Source organism: Lissotriton vulgaris, chromosome 3_1 (assembly GCF_964263255.1).
Source record: "Lissotriton vulgaris chromosome 3_1, aLisVul1.2, whole genome shotgun sequence".
Classification (NCBI taxonomy): Eukaryota; Metazoa; Chordata; class Amphibia; order Caudata; family Salamandridae; genus Lissotriton; species Lissotriton vulgaris.
In genome coordinates, this window is record NC_141689.1 from 310,892,596 (window position 1) to 310,909,664 (window position 17,069).

Below are 17,069 nucleotides of genomic sequence, written 5' to 3' on the forward strand. Positions count from 1 at the left end.
GGGCGGGCTGCTAGTAGTCTATATATACTTTACAATCAGACGTAGTTCTTATCAATCGTTAATATATAAAATCTCACAACAGTGAAATAAACAAAGAAATTATTTTTCCCATTATCTTTATTTTTCATATCACTTTATTATTTCATTTCTTTTCACTTCATTTCTTACTTTTTTTTATTTTGATCTCTTTTCTATTTTTTCAAAGTCAAAGATTTAACAAATACAAACAATAAATATAATCATTTCCAATCAGTATTATTTAAACATGCCTATAGAAAAAACACAATCAACACTGTCCCTGGACTGTGTACAATAAATACATACATCTCATACCCAATCATACACATTCACACACTCACAAAACTTCATACACCTTAAATCTGTACATGGTAGATGCAACCAGATGACTAGCGGAACCTCTGCATAACATAGTTTGTAAAAGATTAGAGCACGGGGCTCAGTAAAGGGTCTACGTGCGTTTCGGTGGTATAAAAGGGTATTAGACCACCTACATCAGGACCTTGTCAGATATCAACACACTATGCACAGCTCCCAGGGATCAGCAAAAACTACATGAATGAGATATTCCTACGGAACTCCTTTAGTTTGATAAGTAAATTGAAATATCCTTGGACCTGGAGAAAACTCTTCTATCCGGATCCGAATCATATGGCCCCCATAAACACAGACGCTGAATAAGAAGTTGGGAATTGCTATATTATGGAAGCGTTAATTAAGAGGAAAAGTGAAGATTAAAACCCTAAACAAGTGAAATGCGAAACTGGAGATACGGCAGGATCATTGGTGCCAATTCTAAGAGGAGAGAAGCAGAGATTTGACTTGCGACCTGCTGTTGTATGTTATGTAGGCAACATTGTGTCGATTGATATAGGAAGTTGACACCAGTGTTAATTGGATTAATCTTTATGGGGGCCATATGATTCAGATCCGGATAGTGAACTCTGCTGACCGCAGTGTGGGCGTATGGAACAAAATATTAAATATGTATGGGCTACATTGTCGAAATATGTAGGTTTATGGGACATTATAGTTAGTTGCCTACTGGACTCTGAAATAAATGAAACAAGACTGAATTTTAATTGCGAGCCCTGCTGACCACAGTGTAGGCTGGAGGCAGGGGTCAGCAAAGGCCCATAGCCACGTGACATTGACTTTAGCTGCACAGATTGGGAGCATTTAGTCTTCTTAACCGATTATACTCTCTTACACAATTTGCATCTGTACTAATCTTGAATTGTGAGCCCTGCTGACCGCAGTGTAGGCCAGAGGCAGCTGTCAGGAAGGGCCCAGAGCCACGTGGCGTTGACTTGAGCTGCACAGAGTTAGTGCACCTGAAGCACTCAGCGTGTGCGCAGCCAGCGATGATGCGTAGTTTGGGCGGGACGCACTTGAAGCAATGTCTGTTGCCTACTGGACTTCATCATCTGGAATCTGGACTCTATCTGAACTGTCAACCCTGCTGACCGCAGTGTAGGCCGAAGCCAGCAGTCATCAAGGTCCAACAGTCACGTGGCGTTCCCTTGAGCTGCCCAGTTAGTAGCACCTGAAGCACTCAGCTTGTGCGCAGCCAGTGATGATGCGTAGTCCGAGCGAGCCGCACTGGGAGCAATGTCTGTTGCCTACTGGACTGCGTCATATGCAATCACGACTCAATCTGAATTGTGAGCCCTGCTGTCTGCAGTGTAGATCGAAGGCAGTAGGCAGCACAGACATTGAGGAATGCTTTTTGTCACTTCCTCTTGACAAACTCTGAGTACATAGAGTACAGTTCACTCTGCAATTAATAAATCAAAACTGAATTCGAACTGTGAGCTCTGCTGTCCGCACTGTAGACTGTCATTCAGTGCCCGTTTGGACTTGCAAGATGAATTTGGTCATTCTACTAAAGCTGTAACTGATTTAAAACAAGTTCTTGAAGCATGGATACTAAAAGGATATTATGTACGTTTTAGGGATGTAATGCAATTAATGAATCTGGTTAAACCAGACATTGAAGAACACATACAACGGGACCATAAGCACAAGGAAGTTGAAAAAGGCACAATCCTACTTATCCTGGAGTACAGGTCAAGAGGCAGAGGGGATATACTCAACCGAGGCAACATACTACACTTATTGTCCACCATCAGCAACCTTGAGGACTTAAAAACAAACAACCTTGAATCAGTGGAGTTTGTACATCATAGTCACCTGTCTGACCAAGAGGTAACCAAAACCACATGGGCCACGCAGGAAATAACTGAAAGAATCATGGAGTTTGAAAGATGCTTTAAAGCATGGAGGATTTGCCTAAAAATACAGGAAAAAACAGGATACCCAGAACCACTATGCCAAGCACAAAAAGAGAGACTCGACTGCTTTGAAAACAAACAAAATCCAGAGAAAAGGACAAGTGTCCTGAAAGGGGCCAGAAGCATTTCAGTCTCACAGATAGACATATATCCACTGAGCTCAAGGCAAGCCCAAGGACCAATCAGAGATAAGGATTGGAATTGGGTAGCACGGACCATCAACACAAGGCCTGAGAAGAAATGACAAAGCACGCAACAAAACACTCCAAAAAACCATCAACTAAGAACTTGTTCCTGGAACATAAACGGCTTAGGAAATAAAGCAGACAACACAAAGCTTCTACTTTACCTCCAGAAATTTGTTATAATTGCCCTTCAAGAGACCTGGTCGGATCAGCCGTACCAAATACAGGGCTTCAAAGCATACCACATACCCGCTACAAGAAATGTCAAATATGGCCATTCAAAAGGTGGCCAAACAACATACACCTCAATAAAGAGCATAAATGAAATAAAGAGCAAAGACACTACACAGTCAGGAAACAACAGCATAAAAACAATAGAGCTGGAATTAGGGGAAAAAGATCAAAACCAAAAGCTAACACTGCTAAACGTATATGTTCACCCCCGGAAAAAAAAAGCCGGGATGAAACTACTGACTGCAGAAGTAACAAAGATACTGTCAGAGGAGTCAACAACCAACCTCTTAGTAACAGGAGACTTTAGCATGTACTTAGGCGGGCCCCAGCCAAGAGACACACTCCTAGAAGAACATTTTAACATATGGGGAATCCCCCAACAGGTGGCCAGCAAATAGGGAAAACAAAACAGACTGTCAAGAGACAGCTTGAAAGATGTGGAACATCTCAACCTTGTAGCTCTAAACAGCCGTTTCATAAATGACAGCCTGTGGGCAGCCACTTTTCACAACGCAACGGCAAGCTCCACGATAGACTTCACATTCTCATCTCTACAACTGTTTGGCAAAATTCTGGACTTTCGAATAGGAACAACCGCAGCCAGCTACCACTTACCGCAATAGATCACTCTTGATATCTATGGGGCTGCGGCCACCTTACCAGTAGCTAATGTGGGTTCATCATACTCGGTTATACAAAAAAGGATAAAATGCAAAACGCATAACTTGGAAGGTTTTGAAAAAGAAGCTAAAAACTGTGGGAAAAAAGCATGGAGTCCCGGACAGATAATCTAAGCCAATGGGAATTATTTACCAGCAGCCTTGGAACTGCCCAAACAAGCTCAAAAACGGTCCTCACAAACCTGGAATATCAAAACCAACCACGCTCCAAAAAGAGTTCTCATAACAAGGAAGAGGAAGACAAGAAAATAAAACAGAACATAACCTTAAAGATCCATAAGAGAAACATCAAAAAACTATTGCGGCAACTATACCGAGAAGTTCCGGACAAAGAAGCCCAAAAGGAACTGCAAAAACAAAAATCCATCAAGAAGAAACTAATCTGGAACCTGAAAAGGGAGGCAGAGGAAGACCTATGGGCTAAGCTGCTCCATGACGCAAAAGGAAACAACACCAGTGGAAGATTCTGGAAGACAGTGAACGACCTCCAGGACTCAATAATACCCAGCATAAACTCTCATATCACTGAAGAAGCCTGGTATGAATATTTACGGCTCCACTTCAATATAACAACAAATAACTCTGCCAAGCAGCCATCAGAACGCAATAGAAAAACCTCAGACAGCATACAACCAACAGAGCCAACATAAATGAGCTTTTCAGAAAAACAAATTATAAGCAGGATAGCAAAAGGAAAAACAGAGGGGGCGCCAGGCCCCAATGGAATTCCTCCCATCTTGTACAAACGAAATCCGGAATACTGGGCAGCAGCCCTATTGCCACTATTCAAACAGATTTCTGAAACTGGATAAATTCCTGACTCATGGAAAGGCTCAATAATAGCTCCAATTCACAAGAAAGGCTGCAAAAACGATCCAAAAAATTATAGACTTGTTGCCTTAATCGACAACGAGGCCAAATACTATGCTGGTCTATTACTAGAGGAGCTCACGGAATGGGTAAATGAAAATGCTTAATCCCCATCATCCAGACAGGCTTTCGGAAAAAATAAGGAACAACAACAAGTATTCTGGCCCTAACTCTCCTAATAGAATCTGCCAAACTCGCCAGCCTACCCCTCTACGTATGCTTCATTGACTTCACTTCAGCATTCATCAACAGAAACTTACTATGGGAAAAGCTGGCCAACAGGAAAATGCCGACAACTTTACTATCACAACTGATGCTATTACATATGGACACATGAGTACAAATCAAGCTGGGCTCAGGAGACTGCCTGTCAAGAAAAGTACAGATGACCAAGGGCCTCAAACAAGGGTGCCTGCTAGCCATGACCCTTTTCAACATTTTTATGTCGGATCTTTCTCCAATGCTAGACGAATGCAACCCTCACACTCTAAAACTAGGAGGACTTATTGTCTCAAACTTGATGTACGCCGATGACATCGTGTTTATTAGCCAGACGCCGATAGCGCTACAACACCTAAGCAACACAACATACACCCATGCAGCTACTAATGGCCTCAGCATAAACCTCTCCAAAACAAAAGCCATGAGAATAAATGTGAAGACGGCCACATCCAAATTTCTCTGGCAAATGGGAGGCCTAACATTGGAAACCGTGGACGAGTACAACTATCTGGGTGTAATTGTTGACAGAAAGGGGACATTCCTCCCTCAGAAGGAAGCAATATCAAGGAGAGGTACCACAATATCGGCTGCACTGAGAAATCTCAAAAAGAAAGTATCCGGCCGCAGTTTCACTCCACTCCTACAAATAATTCAAGCAAAACTAACACCGGCCATCACCTACGGAAGTGAATACCTCAGAGGAAGGGACGCAGAGATACTGAATAACACAACAGCCAGGGCAATGCAAATGTTATTCAATCTGTCTAAATACACCTCCCAAGCACAAATAAGACTTGAATTTGGCCTGAGGAACCAAGGAATAGAAAGAATGGGTGCCTATACCAAAAGTTGGCATAAAATACGAGGAGCCGATGCCTCATCCATGGACTACCATCTCTGGAATGAGCTATCAGGGAGAAACACGAGTGCTACTGCAACCTATCTAAAGCATTCCATAGAAACTTTGGAGCTACAAGACGCTTCGAAGAGTAATATCTCACATAACTTGTTCAAACAACTAGCAAATAAATCTGTAAGGATCATGTCTCTAATAGAGGACAAAGCTGCATTAACAAAAAGGGCACACGGGTGGACTGTCATCTAAAACTACACCAGTAGCTCATGCCAAAGCTACTTAGGAGCCGGTTTCACACGGTCTACAAAGGAGAAATTCATATGACTAAGGCTGGCATCCTCCCATCACAAATCCATCTTCCCCCATGGAAACGGCCACAAACGCCATCAAGCTGTTGATTATGTGGGGATACAAAAGAAGACATCCTTCCCTTAATATGCATCTGAAAAGGTCTGGACAAGGAGCGCCGACAACATCTAAAGCCAACCCTAAAGAAACTAGGAATAAGGACATGCCGGCAGGCAGTCAAAGCATGCTTCGATGGAAAAAACATCCAATTAGCAAGTCTTCTGGTAAAATTCCTAGAAAAAGCTAAAAATAAGCAGAATGACAGAAGGGAGAGCCCGAAAGAAACTAACCCACACAACATTTAACCCCGACTACTGCCCCAGTAAGCCCCTACCACAAACTCAACCCACGATCACCACTGACGGATCACGAACTCCTAAGAATCTGTAAAGTCTGCAGGGAGTCTATGGGCTTGCTTTTTATTTGTTCACATCCCTTAGAAGGTCCTGCGCATAACTGCTCCAAGAGACCATTGCGTACGGACAAGAATAAAGACTCTTCCTGTCTACACAATGACTTAGCATTTAGATAAGCGAAAGCCTAACGTCTTGCAACATATATTTTTTTAGCTTCAAGTAGTTCTCAGAACATTTTTAAGTTAATTTTACCGAAATGTTTGACAGCAATGTTTTATTAGACAAAAATTTTACTTTAAGTTCACCTACATGTAAGTATGCTGATTGCAATGGTTTTAATTAACTGAGCAATAAAGAATTACTTACTTACGCAATTAATGAATCAAGACTCAATTTTAATTGTGAGCCCTGATGACCGCAGCGTAGGCCAGAGGCAGCTGTCAGCAAGGGCCCACATCCACGTGGCATTCAGTTGAGCTGCACGGTTAGTGGCACCTGAAGCACTCAGCGTGTGCGCAGCCTGCGATGTTGTGTTGTCCGGACGGGCCGCACTGGTAGCAATGTCTTTTGTCTAATGAATTATGCCTTAATAAGGTTACATGTCGATGACTTGTGGTGCACTAAGTTAGTGGCACCTGAAGCACTCAGCGTGTGGGCAGCCTGTGATGATGTGTGGTCGGGGCGGGCCGCACTGGGAGCAATGCCTGTTGCCTACTTGACAGCATCATCTGCAATCGCGACTCGATCTGAATTGTGATCCCTGCTCTCCGCAGTGTACATTGAAGGTAGTAGTCTGTACAGACATAACTCTGTGGTGCTGTGCCGCTGGGTTTGCAGGGTGCCTGTGTCAAGGAGGCCGGCGGTCACGGTGGCGGCCTTGTGGCAGGGTGAGGGCCGCCGCTGTGCCAGACACGTTGGCCTTTTCAGAAGTGAACCACATTCAGAGCCCCGGCCTATTTATTCACACTCCTACACTGGAGTGGTGTACGTTGGACCAGCCCACTCCGCTTCCGCTTACAGGGGGGATGACACAGCTACATGACTGAGGGCTTCCCCACTGCCTGAGGTAACATGGTTGTGTCCACTGTCCACAACACTACAAGCACCAGCAGTATGTGTACACATGGAGAGGTGTGCACCTCACCACTACACTTGGCAGTGTGTGCATTGTTATTGATGGGTGACTTGCGTCCTTCACACATACTTGGTTGCCACATTTCCCAAAATTCAGCTATTGTGTGGCTGAGGGACCATGCCGTCTTGGGAAGGTCTGCTGTCCTGTTCTGTGCTGCCTCGGTGGTCCGGGGAGAGGTGCTGGGGGTGGTGGTGGTGGGTGTTGTGGCCTTCTTGGGTGTTGGAGCTGTATGATCAGTAGCTCTATGACATATGTTGGTGGTCAGATGTGGCTCTGGACTGGGCTCCCTTTCATACTGTAGGTAGTCGTCCTGCTTTACACCAGTAAAAAACTGATGTTAAATTCTTACTGCCAAAACAGCTTTTTGCCTGTTTTTGGATAGCATCGCAGATTTAGCTGGTCGTTGAAAATATCGGGAAGTGGTGTTTTTGTTTTTATTTTTGCACGGGAACGCCTACTCTGCATATCATTAGCGTTAGTTGTCGCTCTCATTTGTGGCGTTTTTTTTCGCGGAAGCTATCCCTGGAAAGTTTTCACCAGGTTGAGAATGGGATGATAATTTAAAACCACAGAAAAAACCCATAGGTTTAATGAACATTATAATTAGAAATTAGCGTTTAAAAAACCTTCGAAATTCACTGAAAAAATCATAGGTTTCAGGCATGTTAAAGTTAGAAATTAGCATTTAATAAACCTTTGAAATTCTCTGAATAAACCATAGGTTTCAGGAACGTTATAGTTAGTTGGACATTCTCTCATACAAAACCATAGAAATTCCCCCGTTATAGTTACTTCAGCTAACTATAACTCACGCACCGGCAATGCACTGCTGATGACGTCACATATTACATCATTCATGACATAATCAGTGACATAACTGATGACATCTCAAATGACATCTCTGATGACATCATCCATGTGAAAATCTGATGCACCTCTTCACACTCTAATATAACCTTTGATATGCCCACTGTAAAATACAGACTAACATTATAAAACCCATTGACACACCAATACCTGTTCCTACATACGTACTCACTGATTCCTAGGTCTACACACACATCCAGTCATTCACCCATACAATCACACAGACATGCAGTCACTCATCAATACAACACTATCATAAGCACTCATACACCTATACATGCACTCACACACCACCACTCATCCAGAGTTACTCACATACATAGTCAGTCATGCAAAGAATCAATCACACAGCCATTTACTGATCAATACAGTTATACACACACCACATCACGTATTCAAACAGAAACAAAAGCATACTTACTCTCTTATACAATCACTCATGCAAGTACACACTCATCCATACAGCCACTCTGACAATCACTGACTCTCACGTATAGTCATTTATATACTTCAACTCTCACATACACTGCCTTTTACATATGTAGTTACTTGGACATGTACCATTGAGATATCCATTCACTCACCAACATACCCATGCACACACTCACCCACCCATACAGCTGTTTCCACATGCACTCTTGAACCCATACACACAGTGAATCAACCACTCAAACATCTATGCACAGTCATACCCCTTCCACCCACACACACACTTAGGCACCCATACAAATACTCAGGCAACCAATCGATAACCCATATAGACACTCATGTAGCTACTGAGCAACCCATGCAGCAACTTATACAACAACAGACAGATACAGACATTCACACAGTTTAGTCACTAACCCATGCATTCAGTACAATCACTCACTTAAACAGTCAGTCACGCACCTACTAAATCCTCCATCCAGACACTCATTGTTCAATACACCTTGGCATATATATAATACATATTTACACTTTAAAGAAAAACACTGTCACTGGATGATGTCATCAGTGATGTCATTTGAGATGTCATCAGTGATGTCACTGACCATGTCATGGATGATGTAATATGTGACGTCATCTGCAGTGCATTGCGGGTGCGCAAGTTATAATTAGCTGAACTAACTATAACAGGGGAATTGCCATGGTTTTGCACGAGAAAACTGTCCAACTAACTATAAAGTCCCAGAAACCTATGGTTTTTTCAGTGAATATATTTATATATATAGAAATATATATCCAGATCCTACTGGAAGTCCCCAGTAGGTAGTTTTATTTAGGACCATGTTTCCATAGGAAATGCGTTTTTTAACTTGCCTATATCTTTGACACTGTTTGACAAGTCTTCACCAATTTTTTTTTAAACTGTGCCAGTGATTCTAGTGGAACGTTTTGGGATGATTCATCCAGTGGGGGTCAAGAAAAATGGGGGGTAAAAACAAGTGAGTTTCCCATGTTAATTCCCATAGAGATTTTGAGCATGACTACAGCCCAAACCGGTGGATGGTATTATACCAAATTTGGCAGAAAGGTTGCCTTTGGTCCAGAAAGCACCCTTTTTAGGTCAAGCTTAGTCAGCTGCGCATGCGCCTGCTGCAAAACCTGCTGTAATCAAACAAAACAACTTTAGTCCTGCCTGCTGCTTGTGCTGCCTACTACAGGTTAACTCCACCGTCCATACATCACTTTTGGGTGAGATATTTTTTTTATGGTTTGCTACACATGTATTTCACACATCTTACACACCTACATATCTGCCTCAGTCTCCAAAAAGAGTATCTGCAGTGGATGACATACTAACTTTCCAAGAAGTGCTTGCATGGACAGCTGCTAACATAAACTCTATATCCCACTACAGCAGAGGTCATCAAACTGTAGTGCAACCCCCCAGTGGGGGGCCGACAACATCTCTTGGGGAGAGTGTTCCAGAGAAAAATTTCTCCTTCCATTGGTTATTCGAAAGTAAGTATGTTTACTTCAGTTTCTTTTCAATACCGTCGCCATCTCACATAGGGCTCTCTGAGTGGAGGACTGAATCAGAGTAGTCAATCATTTTGCATAAGTATCAGCACTGACATTCCTCCAATTAGAACCATAGCAGCATAAAGTACTTGGCAGTGAGAGTGGAGCTTTTTCACAGCCATTTGTCTCCTGGCTGTCACCTCCCACCTCCTGGTTTCCACCTTTCACCTTGTCGCTACTGCCTTTTAACATCCTTGCTGCTGTCTTGCACATCGAATTCATCATGCTGCTGGTGTTCCACTGATCTCTTTGTAAACATCTGAAGTTACTCATAGGTAAGTTTCTGCATTGTCCCATTCCAAATTACCCACTCTTCTCACTACCCATTTTTCGACCATTGCCAAACATAAACTGAGTTTAGCCTCATGACACTCGTAAACACATTCTTACTCCTAAGAAGCTCACACTCTCAGTAAAGCAGAGAGTATCATTAGCCCTGCATCCTGTCATTATTTGCGGACTCATTTGTGTGTTTGAGACAACTGTACAAAAGGAGCCTTTTACACAAAACACAAATACTATTGGTGCAGCAGGGGCAGTAGCACTGGGGCCCAGAGCCCTAAAAAAGCACCTTGACGCCGTCAGGGGTAGTAAGAGCTATATAAATGCAATTACAATTACTTGCCCATTGAAGCCTGATAAATGCGGTGTATAACTAGCCTTGCAGTAGTCAAGTAGGCTATTTTTCTTTCTTGCACAAGCTCCATGGCATCCTTGTGATGCTTCTGACTTGAGGAGGTATTCACTACATTAATTGCTGCAGGAGGAAATATTTATACACTTTTATCTAATGGAGAATGCAAAAATATAGGAAATATCACATTTAATCGTAGGCCACAGCCCTAAAGTGAAATATAAATAAACAGGTCTCACTGGTAATGCAGCCTCTATGAGCACATCTCCTCGGTACCAGGGAGAGACTGAGCAGAATTTACTTGCAAAATTAAAGGGACAAATAAGAGCTTGCTGATTTAGGATTTACAAATCTATCTTTTATTGTTCAAATGCTTTCGTCAATTGAGCAGCAAGTGTAGTGGCAATGGGGCCCATTGAACCCTCATACATTCTTTATTTTACCATGCCAGTAGCAGTGAAATTGGCTCATTTCCAAGCTTGGACCTGGATAATGCAAAATAAACATATATGGTAGAGGGAATTTCATTTTGCTTAGATTCTATCTTACGAGCACAGACCTTGCCTTGGAAATGATGCAGGCGCCAAGATCTGCTACATTCTGCTTGTTCGCTGGAGCGGGCTGCATGATATTAGATAGGGTCATATAAGGTGGGCGTGCACACGTGGGGGAGTTGGAAAAACAATAGGTCAGTGCCCGTTTCAGGAGGGTCGGGTGGTCGTAGAGCAGCCAGTCCTCCCAAGCAAGTTTGAAGAGCAGGGGCAGTCAAATGTGAGACTTCACGCCCGTTCGAGATGAAATATCTCTGTCTGCTCCCCTCGAGTCTGAGATTTCTGGCGGACTCTGGAACTGTCGATCCCTCGACCTTGAAAACTGGGAACAGCGGGGTACCAGTTAAATTCCAGGTCACTTGGTGCTGCTGGGCCTTCATGCACTGTCTGCAAGACCTGTTGTAATCAAGCAAAACAACTTTAATCCTACCTGCTGCTTGCTATAGGTTAACTCCACCATCGCTTATCTTTGCTGCCTTCTAACTAATTCTGCAACAGATACCTCACTTCCACTTAAGACCGAGGAGAACTGGCCTACTACAGTTTCCTTCAATTTTCAGTGGATATATCTATTTGGGATAACTATTTATTTTCAAAGATTCCTGCACGTATGTGTTTCTGCATGTTTTCAAAATGTTGCTTTACTTCCTTCTTCCAACTGCTCTTCAATGCACACTCTGTATACCTCTTGTTTATAAACACCAAATTCAGCCTGAACTGGCATATATATATATATATATAGTTATAGTTAGGATTTTTTTCAATGCAAAATCTAAAAATTCTATTTCGAATAACTTTGGCGCTGGTTGACGAATCTGCCTGAAAATTTCCAAATTTGCCTCGCGGAGCTCCGGTCCTTCCTTGAAAGTTTAGGGGGGATTCGTCAAGCGGGGGCCGAGATAAAAGGGGGGTCCGAAAACGTGTTTTCCCCATGTTAATTTCCATTGGGCGGTCGACCTCACTTTTAGCCCGAATGGCTGAATGGATTTCCACCAAACTTGGCAAAATTGTAGGGACTGGTAGCCCGATGTGCCTTTGCTATGTCTCAAGATATGTGCTCCAGTGGTTTTTGAGTAATTTAGGTTAAAAAATATATATATATCTATGGCAGCGCCCCGGTATGCGAAGAGAATCTGTAGCACCGATGAGGAGCTTAATACATGCACAGCCCAAGCACTAGACAGATTCAGGGAGCGAGGATATAGAGAAAACATACTTAAGAAAGTGGTTAATAAAATTAAAACAAGAGCGAGGGAAACCCTATTTAAACCAGTTGAGGTAAATGAGGTCCCGATAGGAGGTTCGGCTGAATCTCCTATTAGATATATTACTGCATATAGTGGCCAGGATAGAAAAATCCGGTCTATTCTTAGCAAGAGTTGGCCTATACTCAAAACTGATGCAGTATTATCCCATCATTTACCAGCACGGCCATATATTACGTTTCAGAGGGGACCCTCCCTACGTATGCAAATCTCTAAACCTTGCCCCGAACTCTCTATGAAAAAAGCTTGGTTCCCACCCCGATTAGGGTTTTACAAATGCAGCAGCTGCAGAGCCTGCAAATTTGGAATCAATACACAACAGTACAATACTCCATTCAGCCCAGTACCATTGCCTATTAAGGGAAGTTACGGTTGCAAAACAGAGTATGCTGTTTACGTCTTGGCATGCACTTGCGGTCTGAGGTATGTGGGAAGCACCAGGCTACCAGTGCATGCCAGGATATTGCAGCATATTCGAGCAATCGTTAACAACGATAGCTCCTATCCTGAGGTAATTGAAATTTTTATGGTCAAGTATGTCCCCTAACGTGTACCCCAACGTCTCCATGTACGTGCTTCAAGTACATGTAATTTCCCTCCATGACCGAATATGAAGACGCAAATACATTTGCCTCCAACGTTAACATGTCCTCTTTCAGATCCACCATGAATAGATCGATAATTCAGTTGCTAACTATACCATGCCAACGTCTTTACATGGTACACTTTTACGTTTTTCCTGGCTCTGCCGAGTTAGGCCCTGATTTCTGTCTCCAAGCCCTTTCTGCTTTCTGCCTCTGAGAGCTGCAGCATGGACGTGTATCCCTGACCTCTGCCTTACTTCCTGCCAAGCAAAGCGGTGCCTGGCTCAACCTGGCCTGCCTGCCAAGACAGTATTTTGCCTTCAAGTTATCTGTTCAGCCTCCTCGAAAATACATTCCTGTCTAGTGATTTAGGTAAACATCTCCCCGGCTGCAGAGCAAAGAGCAAGCCTTCCTGTCTCCATGCAAGTAATTTACAGTTCCCGTTGCCATAGTAGGCCCATGGCCCCGCACGTAGACACGTAGACACATATGCACGCACTAGCATTCAGTATAGAATAGCCTCTGCCCGAGAGACCTTTTACTTCAGATAATACATCCTCCAAACATAAGATACCAGATATGTTATAGGTCCAGGTCGTTCTGACATCCCAGACTTCTGTCTCCTCTACTAGTGTTAAAGTTCTCCCCAGTTACACGTCTATGTCACGTCATGCTAGCTGCGCGCGCATCCGCACTTCCTGCTGACTCTGCAGATTATCTCTATGCACACACCCACTTATGACACTTTCTGTGACGTCTACATTACGTTCACATCATACGCCTCCGTGTACGCCTATTACACGCCTTCTTTCACGCCCCCTGTTACGCACATGTGTTCTTATCTCGCTCTTTTTCACCTGATACGTCTACTGTATTGGATTCAATTATGTTACTTTGCTATATATAATGTGTAATGTTAATAAAACGTTGACTGTCCCTTTCCGAACCCTAGTGGTGACGGAACATGATCTCCAACCTCGAGGTTTCCATTAAATCCCGTATGACTCAGATACCACGGACTCTGCCTCTCATTTGAATGAGCTGTCTTGTAATGATAATTATACGGAAAAACTGACTAGGTAAATTTATTTACCACATAATTTGGCGCCCGAATAGGGACCCCTCCCCCACCCCACGCGCCGGCGATGCATCGCAGGCCTTGCCCCCTGCCACAGCCGTGACGGACACCTATGCGCATCTGCAGGATTTCCTGTATTTCCCTCAGGCCTACGGAGGTGACGGAGACTGCGGTCGACATCCAGACGAGGCGGTGAGGAGTGCGGAGGATCCCGACCAGAGCCCAGCCGAGAGTAGCAGTGTCCAAGGTATCCAGAGGCCCACCTGTTCCGAAGTATCGAGGCGCATGCGTAGCAGTAACAGTCCAGTCCAGGGTCCAGTCCAGTCAGAGGCCTTCCAGTTCAAGTTCAAGTATTGCTCCCGGTGAGTACCGTTGCTAGGGACGCATCTAGACGGGTGCATTAGTTTGTGTCCGGTCAAGACAGGTCTGGGTACACAGTCCTGGTCCGTACGTGTTCACTTAGGTGAGCGCGGTATGACGTGTCTCTTTATGGGACCGGTCTGTACTGTTTAGCAGTGCATCTAGTAATTCAGTAATTCAGTGATTCAGTATTCGAGTCTTCTAGCATTATTTCACGTGATTCCAAGTATTGTGTTTTATGTACCAGACAGTATCTATTCGAAATGTTTTAATGTGTTTTATGTCGTGGTATGAATGACTGTTTGCTTTTCATTACTGTGTTTATTGTGTTCGAGTCGAAGTAATAATGCCGTTATTTTCAAAGTTACGTCAGATAGGAACTAGGAAAGGGATACTCGAAGAAGCAGTTCCTGTCCCGCCTAGGGACACTCCAGGATATTTTATGTACCACAAGCACGGCTTAGACGCTGTGTTGTATTTAGATTTATGGGTGGACTATACGAAGAATCTGGAAGAAAAGTTTAGATGGCCTGTTTCAGGAACATGGGATGCTGAATGCATCATGAGAGTAGAAGAAGTATTATGGAAAAAGAAAGCCAGACAATCTCAGAAAGATGCCATAGAATTGTGGCGTAAAGAATCGCATAGAAGAACAGAAAAAGAATTCAGAAAAGCAGAGAGAAGTAGAGAAGAATCCGAAAAAGCCAAAGAAAAAGAGTTACTAGAAGACGGAGAACAGGTCAGATCAGAACAATTAGACCGCCAAAGAAATGCACTCATTACAGGCATGTATCCAGTTCTTGCCGAGGGCCTGCCTAAGGCGACCCCGGAAGTACCCTGTAACTTGCCACCACCATTGGTTCCGACTAAAGTACGTCACCATAAGACTGCAGCAGATATTTTCCTTTCTTCCTATTTGGATGATGTAGCTCCCGCATATACCAATGTACCCGTACATCCTGCTAATAATAATCTGCCACAGCATATTCCTGCTGATCAAGCTGCGACCCCTCCACGTCCAGGATTACTTCCCGCACCTGCTGTCACTTCCCCTTCTGCTGCTGCCACTGGTCCCCCTACTCCTGGTCCTCTTAACCCTTTTGCTACAGATACGGCTCAGTCGTCCCCGTTAAATGTGTCTTTCCCACACGCAATGACGTCAGGCTATGCTCATGCTTCTGCTTCGGGAGGTGCCGTAGGAGGCCACCACCGAACCCCGCCACAAGTGCACCGTTTGACAATGAGAGAATTAGCTACACAGCGTACACCAAAAGCGAGCACATCTGAAAAGCTTAAACAAGCACTTGGAGATTGTAGATATGATCCCGTACCTGGCAAGCAAGGAGATATGGTGTTAGCATCGTTACGTCTAAGACGTGTTACAGATTATTTGATGACATTACCAGAAATGCCAGACCATCTAGACAAAATATATCACTTTATTCGAACGGGGGAGGGTCCAGAATGTGTTCGAGAAGCCATGGCATATCAGAAAGTCGAGACTCAAGGGTTAATATTGCGATTTCTGATTAATTGCTTGATAAGGGAACAAGATCAGCCAGGTTTTTCTCAAGAAGAGATGGAGGGTTTGGCAAAATGGAGTCAGAATATTGCAGATTGTAAACATGATAAACAGAATTGTATAGATGCCATGTCCAGAAAGATCCGTAAAGAAATAGTAGCCATACATGCCCGACGCAAGGCTGATAGGACACCCGAGTCAGATGAGAAAGACTCCTCAGAGGAGGAAGAGCCAGAGAATCCAGCAGCGACTCAAGATACAATAGCGTATGTAGGTAAAGCGAAACCTCCTAGACAGTATTCTCTTGATAGTCCTTTCGACAGACCCATTCATCCAGAAAACAAGAGACGTTACCTTCCCCCGATACCAGAGCAATGTTCTCTTGAACATATATTCCAAGTTACGGATAAAATCCTGAAAGAAAGAATAGGTTATCATGAACTCACTACCTTACGTGATCAGGAACTAGCCCGGTTCGCAGTCCAATGGGCCGGGGATGACAGTATATATAAAGATGATCTAGTAGTGCAAACGTTTTTAAGTCTTACTCCAGAAGAACAGCGATTAGCTGGTATATACATGACCCAACATCTCATTACACAGTATGAAAATCAACAATCTGATCCAGGTCCATTGTATAATCTATTGCAAGACTTACTCCTGAGAAGATGGAGAGGTCTAGGTACCGATTTAATTGATATCATTTTAAAACAACGTAACAAATTCAGAACTTTCCTAACTCCACGTCTTGTTTCCGTTCCACCCCCAGTTAGACAACCATATCACCTAGACAGACAGAATCCCTTACGAGAAGTACACCCAATCCGGAAGCCAGATGATACGCTTGAACGAGTGTTTGTGTACACTCCTTTGACTAAAATGGAATTATTGGAAATGAAGAAAATTGTACCTTGTCACGATAAAGATCCTGCAGGTTTTCACCGCGAATTAAAAGACATGTTACTGATGGGTGATTACACATATTCAGACATTCTTAAAATGT

General features: G+C 43.5%; 1 protein-coding gene and 1 pseudogene across 1 annotated transcript in view; one reads left to right on the forward strand and one right to left on the reverse strand.

Moving 5' to 3' along the window:
- LOC147726371 (A disintegrin and metalloproteinase with thrombospondin motifs 12-like) overlaps positions 1-17,069 on the reverse strand; it is a 1,277,451-nt gene that overhangs the window by 1,224,418 nt on the left and 35,964 nt on the right. The gene's annotated exons all lie outside the window — the stretch shown is intronic.
- LOC147726373 (uncharacterized) lies at positions 3,040-4,388 on the forward strand (annotated as a pseudogene).